Source organism: Parasteatoda tepidariorum, chromosome 5, assembly GCF_043381705.1.
Source record: "Parasteatoda tepidariorum isolate YZ-2023 chromosome 5, CAS_Ptep_4.0, whole genome shotgun sequence".
Taxonomy (NCBI): domain Eukaryota; kingdom Metazoa; phylum Arthropoda; class Arachnida; order Araneae; family Theridiidae; genus Parasteatoda; species Parasteatoda tepidariorum.
In genome coordinates this window covers 44117080-44124288 of record NC_092208.1, presented here as the reverse complement: position 1 = coordinate 44124288, position 7209 = coordinate 44117080, and positions in this window count along the sequence as shown.

The window sequence follows — 7209 nt, the reverse complement described above, 5'->3', positions numbered from 1 at the left end:
TAATTCTTTATAAGTAGTCCTGTAGTTTTTGCGCTGCAAAACAAAATATAATGTCTTGTTGAACACCCGAAACGGCGCGGGCGGGTCTTACGGTTTTTTAAGATAGAACTATTTTTTTTCCCTTCATGTTTCACACAGTACGTAAATAAACAATGCAAATTAGAAGTTTCTTTCAATTCAGAAGTTTCTTTGTTTTCGAGTTGGATTTAAAATTACAGGAATGCGGAGAAAAATATTATAACAGCACATTTGCCGTTGTTCTTCGTCAGTGATTAAGCAATGTTACAATGTTAATATATATATATATATATATATATGGGTCATTCTCACGAAAAATGACAGTTTTCAGTTCATANTATATATTTATACATACACACTACATATATAATTTCAGGCACATGTAACAGTTTTTCTGAAATTAAAAAAAAAAAATTTAAAAAGTAAAAAACGAAAGAATTTGCTTTCTGACACTTACTTCGTAATCAGAGAAGAAAAAAAGAAATGACTGAACAATACTTATTGCTCAACCAAATAAATGAAACGAGTTAACGAGTTTCCCCTTGTTACAATGTATGAACTCTATTTAAAGTAAATAAAAAAATCCGTCTCTCAAGAAACTTTTTTTTTTTCAATCGTCACACTAGGGTGATCCTTCAACAACAAAAAACAATTCTTAATAGTGAACAAATAATCTTATTTATTAATTAAATATTTAGAACGAAAAAATATTCCATCAATAATTCATCCAGAAAAAGGAAATTAAAGAGAAAAAAAGTTTCGATTTGGAAGAAGGATTTTTTGAAGGAATCCGGTATGGAGTTTTTTTTTTTTCCTGGGAAAAAGGGAAATTCTTCCCTTCTCACACAGAAACCTGTAACGACGATGGCGTGTTTAATTACCGTGCAGTTGGAAAAAGACAAATGTATTTTCTTTAAAGAGGGAGGAAGAAAAAATAAACAGATTCTCCTTAAAGTGAGGAAGTAATGAAAGTGTAGTAGTGGGTGGAGCGGATGAAGGAAGAAAGAAAAAAAAAAATATGTGTATACAAGAGGTGTCTTCGCTGAAGATCTTCCAGGAGTTTACTGTCGGACAGAATCTTCAGGATCTCCGCTGCTGCATCTATATTCCCACGCTCTAATTCCCACTTTGAAGAGAAAGATATATCCATATGGAAATAAGTAAATCTAAAAAGCATACATAAATTCACTTAAAAAATTTAACTTCAGGTGAAAGGATGTTATTCTTCAATACCATTGATTGTATAAATGTGTTTTAATACTTATACAGTCAATGTTGTAATATCTTAATCTCGTCATCTAAACGTGATACATGGATATATATATATATCCGTGGCAGAAAATCTACTTATATGTAATTTTAAAAAAATTCAATAAATGTTAATATTTTCTCTAAAAATCCTTACAATTAAAATTTTATAATTATAATTCGACTTCTTAATAATTAAAAACTTTGAATTATGCAGTATAATATAACTACCTTGCGCACATCCAGTCTCGGACCAATCCTGACAAATCAGATGCGGTTCTATACTACAGTAAGAACGCTGCATAAAATATATCCCATACTACTCTATTTACACTTTTATTTTCATATTTTGTAATCTGGCAAACATGTTAAGATAATATTTTAGATCATTTTTACAAGATGTTGGTAAGTGGAAAGACATTTGTATTCTGGCTTTATATCGCTCACTTTTATTTAATCACATTATATGTTACATTATGTGCTTTATTCTGCATTTTTCTTGAAATTTTATTTTACCAGTCAGGATCTCGGAGTTTAACCATTAGCTCTACTGCTCAATAAGCACTTACATCATGAAGAAGCCACACTATTTGTTGCTGACCAACATTTCCTGTAAGAATTGTGAGAGAGAATTGGCTGTAAGATTTGGTTTTATGTAATCGAACGTCATCCAAAAGGAAAAATTTAAATATCTCGAATCGTTTTTATACAGATGACGCCTTATGGACTCAAGCAGATTTTGGAGATTTTCTTCATTAGTACATTTCGAAGAATTATTTCCCATTAACTTTAAAAAATAATCTTTTAATTTCTATGGCACTTTGTAAAAGAATGATTTTCTCCATCCTAAATTTAATAAGAAAATCCCTTTTAAGCTATCAATTAATACAGAAAAATTATATATATATATACATATATATATACGAGTATATATATATATATATATATATATATATAAAAAGCTGAATCTATATTCGGTTTACTCTGTGCATTCTATATTTAAATATCATAACCTATTCATATTAGCGTGATTACTATAACGATAGAAAATTTTGCATTGCTTTCTGTAAATATCAATTTAACTTTGACCATAAAAATTTGCTGAAAACTCACTAGTATTCACGTGAAAGAATGAAACAATGATTCGGTTTAAGTTGAACAATAGGAATCATGAAGAAAAATCCTCGAAAAAAAAATTCGCTGGGGGAAAAAAAGCACCCAAAAAACCAACCAGTTAGAAAATCACCGTAAAATAAGCACCTCTTTAACTAATATTGAGATGTAATGCCGATTCTATTCAAGTCATTGAACCCGAATTTAATATAGTAATTAAATAATTATTTGAACGTAATTTGATATTTTTTTTAAAAAATAATAATTAGGATAGAAAGTTTAATTGAAAGTTGACTGATAGGAGCTTTAAATACTTTATAAATTTTTAACTGTAAATACAGTAATATAATATGTAACAAAACAAAACAAAAACGTGAATAGAACACAAATTGAAGTACAGATGAAGACAAAGACGTGAAATGTAGTTTAAACAATGGTAGCAGAGTAACAAAATAATAAAAGAGGGGAGATAAGAAACAGATGTAAGGGGGGCGGAAATCGCAAGGTGCAGCAGATACAAATTGACACGAAATTTGAAAAATACCCAGACCAAAAGCAAGGTCTTTAAGGTTGGAGTAAGTTATTTTATTGACAAGGAAAAAAACTACTTTGAACTCAAATTTTTTCAAAATATTAGCAATTTGGAAACCGATTTTCAGATAATAAGGTGAAAAAAAATCATACTGTTAAAGTTCAACTTTGAGAGTTTGGTGGATTGTGAGATTAATTTTCTATTCATGGAATCAATAATATTAGAAGAAAAACCACTGTGTACCAGGGCTCGAAAAAACTAAGAAATTTTACCCGTCTCTGAGGACGACTTGTCCATCAATGTACCCGTCCTCCTTTGAAACTAACCCATAGCTTCGAAATAAATATAAATATAATTTTCTCTTATTTATTGCAAACATTTATATAAATTGCATAATGAACTAGTAGTTACTAGGATTACAAATAATAGGATTACATAATACAGTAACAAAAGAAATTCTAGGTTACTAATAGTAACCTAGTATTTCTTTTATGAAATAATTTAAATGACAAAGGTTATCTGGAATATCAATTTATCCGAGGGTACTGGTTTTTTAAATGAATCAAATATGACGTTCCACAATCAAGCCAATGATTTACAGAAGTTTCTGCACAGAAATCTGAAAGGGGTTTTCCATTTAGGTAGATGCTCTTAATTGCATTTAACGCTTCCTGTTTAAGACCAGTATGTAATATGTTTTTTTGTACGTTCATAGCTGAAAAGCCCCTTTCAACCGCTACAGTACTCCCAGACAGAGAAAATATCAATTCCATCATGCGCAGTATGTTGCTGTATTGTGTGTCATTTTGCTGCATTAGGTCTTTATAAATAGCTTGGGCTCGGAGGGCTGAAGTTTTCTGGTGTTTAACGATGTTATGTATCTTAAATTTTAATGACACCCGTTCTTGAGAAAAAATTTCTTTATCTACTCCTTCAAAAAAGATTGTAAGATAACAAAAATTGAAAATCTATCACGAACATTAACCGGAGAATGGCCGTCCGCGCGGACGTCGAATTCGAGAAATTCGTTGTCCGCTGGGAATTTTTGACCGCCGAGGACGGGAGGACGGGCGGTTTTTCGAGCCCTGACTATAATTCAGTAGTTATAGCATTATTCAAACAATTTATACATAACTAATTTGATATTTTTTGGAGAAATACTTTAATTCAGTAGTTTAAGAGTTATCCAAACAATGCAAATTTTCATGTAATTAAATATATTTTTTTTTAGTAACTTTTTGAAATGCAAAAATAATCGAACTATTCAAATAGTTTAAATTTACACATAATTAAATTAGTGTTTTGATAATTACTGTAACTCAAATGAGACATCCAAACAATATAAATTTAATCTCCATCACTTAGATGCGTGATAATAGAAATATCTAAATAATCGTTGATTAGTAAATACAACTCAGGGCTGTTCATGATCATCAGCCTGAATATTTATGGAGTCTGTTATGAAACCTGGTGAACCATTAATAAGAAAAACAAGATTAAAAAAATCAAAGCCTGTTTGAGTGGTAGTAAAAATTCTAATGATCTATAAGACTAATAATAAAAACACCTTCAAGTTTTATTGGCAATCAAATTTATTTTGATGCTTCTAATCCTGCCTTCCTTAATAAGGATTCGGCAGATTTTAATTTTTCTTAAGGAATTAATTAGCAACCCCTAATGTGTTTTTTTTTTCATTTCATTTTTGACTAGGGTTCTAAAAATAAATATTTAGTGATAATGATTTTGGAATAGATATACATATTAAGGATACATTACAAACAAATTAAAAAACACAATACAAATGTTTTACTACAGAAATAAATTTTATCAATGTTTATATTTTTTTCTAACACTACATATACAATCATGTCTTCTTACAGCCATTAAAATTAAAAACAAGTCCCCTTTCAGCTAAGTCTTTCAGTACCCTTGCAACATTTTTGGAATCATCTGAAACATATAAAAGAGTTGAAATTAGAAATTTTATATCACGAAGAGTTGAGTTAGAAATTTTATGTAATGAAACTACCCTCAATGATAATCTCTAAATATAAAATATAGTTTATTATAAAATATAGCTTATTACCATGTGTAAAAAATATGAATTATTGTTCATATGTTTTATAATGATAAGATTTTACAATTGGAAAAAATTTTTGAGTACATATGTTGCTGTTAGGCTAGAATAAATTTCAATCTTTTACACCTAACTAGCAATTTTCACTTATAATATCACATATGTACATTTTAACAAACTAAATATCTTTGTTTTTAATTTCTATAGAAACAATTAATGTAAAACACATGAACCCTAATTCATATTCATTACTTTGTGTAAAGAATACGAAAAACTGTTCATATGTTTTTTAATGATAAGTTTCTTACAATTGGAAAAAATTTCTGAGTATGTATTTTGTTGTCATGCTAGAGTAAATTTTAATATTTTACATCAAACTTGCAATCTCTGCTTATAACATATGTACATTTTTGCCTTAGAATACACAAAATATCTTTGTTTTTATTTTTAATTAAACAATTAATGTAAAGCACTGGTAATGATAAGAGATGGATCACTGGTCTAGTGGTTGCTGAACTGGACTATGGGGCCAGTGGTTATGGGTTCAAATCCCACCGTAGGAATCAATGTAACTTTCTCTCTCTCTGTTCTTTCTACTGTGCGATTGTGTGAATGTAACCTGCCTTATAAACAGGTTTGTGGTTGTATGACTTGGCAACGCTACTTCACCCCTATGGCTTAGCCACAGGTGATCACTGGGAAACGATAAGTGAGTAGCAATTCTGGCATTTCTGAGGAAAATAGGAAATAGGCCCAAGTGCCTGCCATTAAAAAAAAAAATGCGAAGCGTACAGTAATTCATATTTATTACCATGTGAAAAGATTATGAATTACTGGTCATTTGTTTTTTTAATGATAAGTTTTTTACAATTGGAAAAAATTTCTGAGTATATATTTTGTTGTGAGTATTTATGCTACAGTAAATTTTAATATTTTACATCAAGCTAGCAACATAAGTACACTTCAACCTTTTAGTCACAAAATATCTTTGTTTTTATATTTTATATAAATTAATAAAAGCTCCTAAGCCTTAAGAACAGTTGAAGCAATTATAATACACGATCTACAAATGAACTTTTCATTTAATTCGATGTTCAGACTTGCGAATCCCTCGAAAAATAATGGAGCCCTACTTTATTAATTAATATTCATATTTTAATCAGTCCAGAAGAACAGACCGTCGCCAAGAGCTCATTGTGCAACTATAATGTGACATAAGTAAAGAACCTGCCTAGCAAAAGATATGCCTACCACCATTTTTTATTTCACGTTTAAAAAATAATAATTATGAATTGCCCCAAAAGCTTAGGAACCACAAATTACTCTAATAAAAAGTTATTGTGCAAATAATAAATAATACCAAAGACATTTTCTAACATAATTTCAGTAATAATTAAAACATTTTCTTTACTCCATAGCTTTTAAATAATAACATATAAAAAGTAAAATCATAACACTTATTTTCATTCCTATTAAAATTAAAAAGACAACATTTCAAATGTAAAGCATATAAATGTGCTTAATTACTTAAACTATAACAGAATTTCTAAAAGTGATCTCCAGACACTTTTAAAAATTCTGCTATAATGTTTAAGATCCTTCAAGTTTTCAAAGGAAAAAAAAAAAAACTTTTTCTCTTGAGGGCTGTACTTTTATGGAAAGAATAGTATCACAAAAACAAAATCATTTCTATAATTTTTACAAAATCTTTATTAACATAACTTTTGACGCAATTAAAATTTAAAAAAAAAAAAAAAAACATTATGAAAAGCACATTTTAAGGAGCAAACTTTAGAACCAAAATCATCATTATCACTTCTTACTATGACAAGCCTAATATTAAAAAATTAATTTAATAAATAAGTGGGATGGCAAATGGGCAAGCCATGTTGATATTTACTAACATTCAACATATTAAATGGGTCATTCTCACAAAAAGGTGATTTTTTAAGTCCCTGAATAATAAATATTAGGAAATACAGCAGATTTCTTAATATTTTTCTTTATCATTTTTCGTGAAGTTCTTAACTAACAAATCATATGCATTTCTGCTAAATGTATTTAATATTTCATTCTTATTTTTTAATAAACATGACTTCAAAATCCCCTCCGTGGACGTCCCTACGTCTGTGGCACAAAATAATTTTTAATGCCTGTTAAACAATTTAAATGTTATTTTAATGATTTTTGTAGTTTTACCTAGTTAAATGTTTATAGTAAC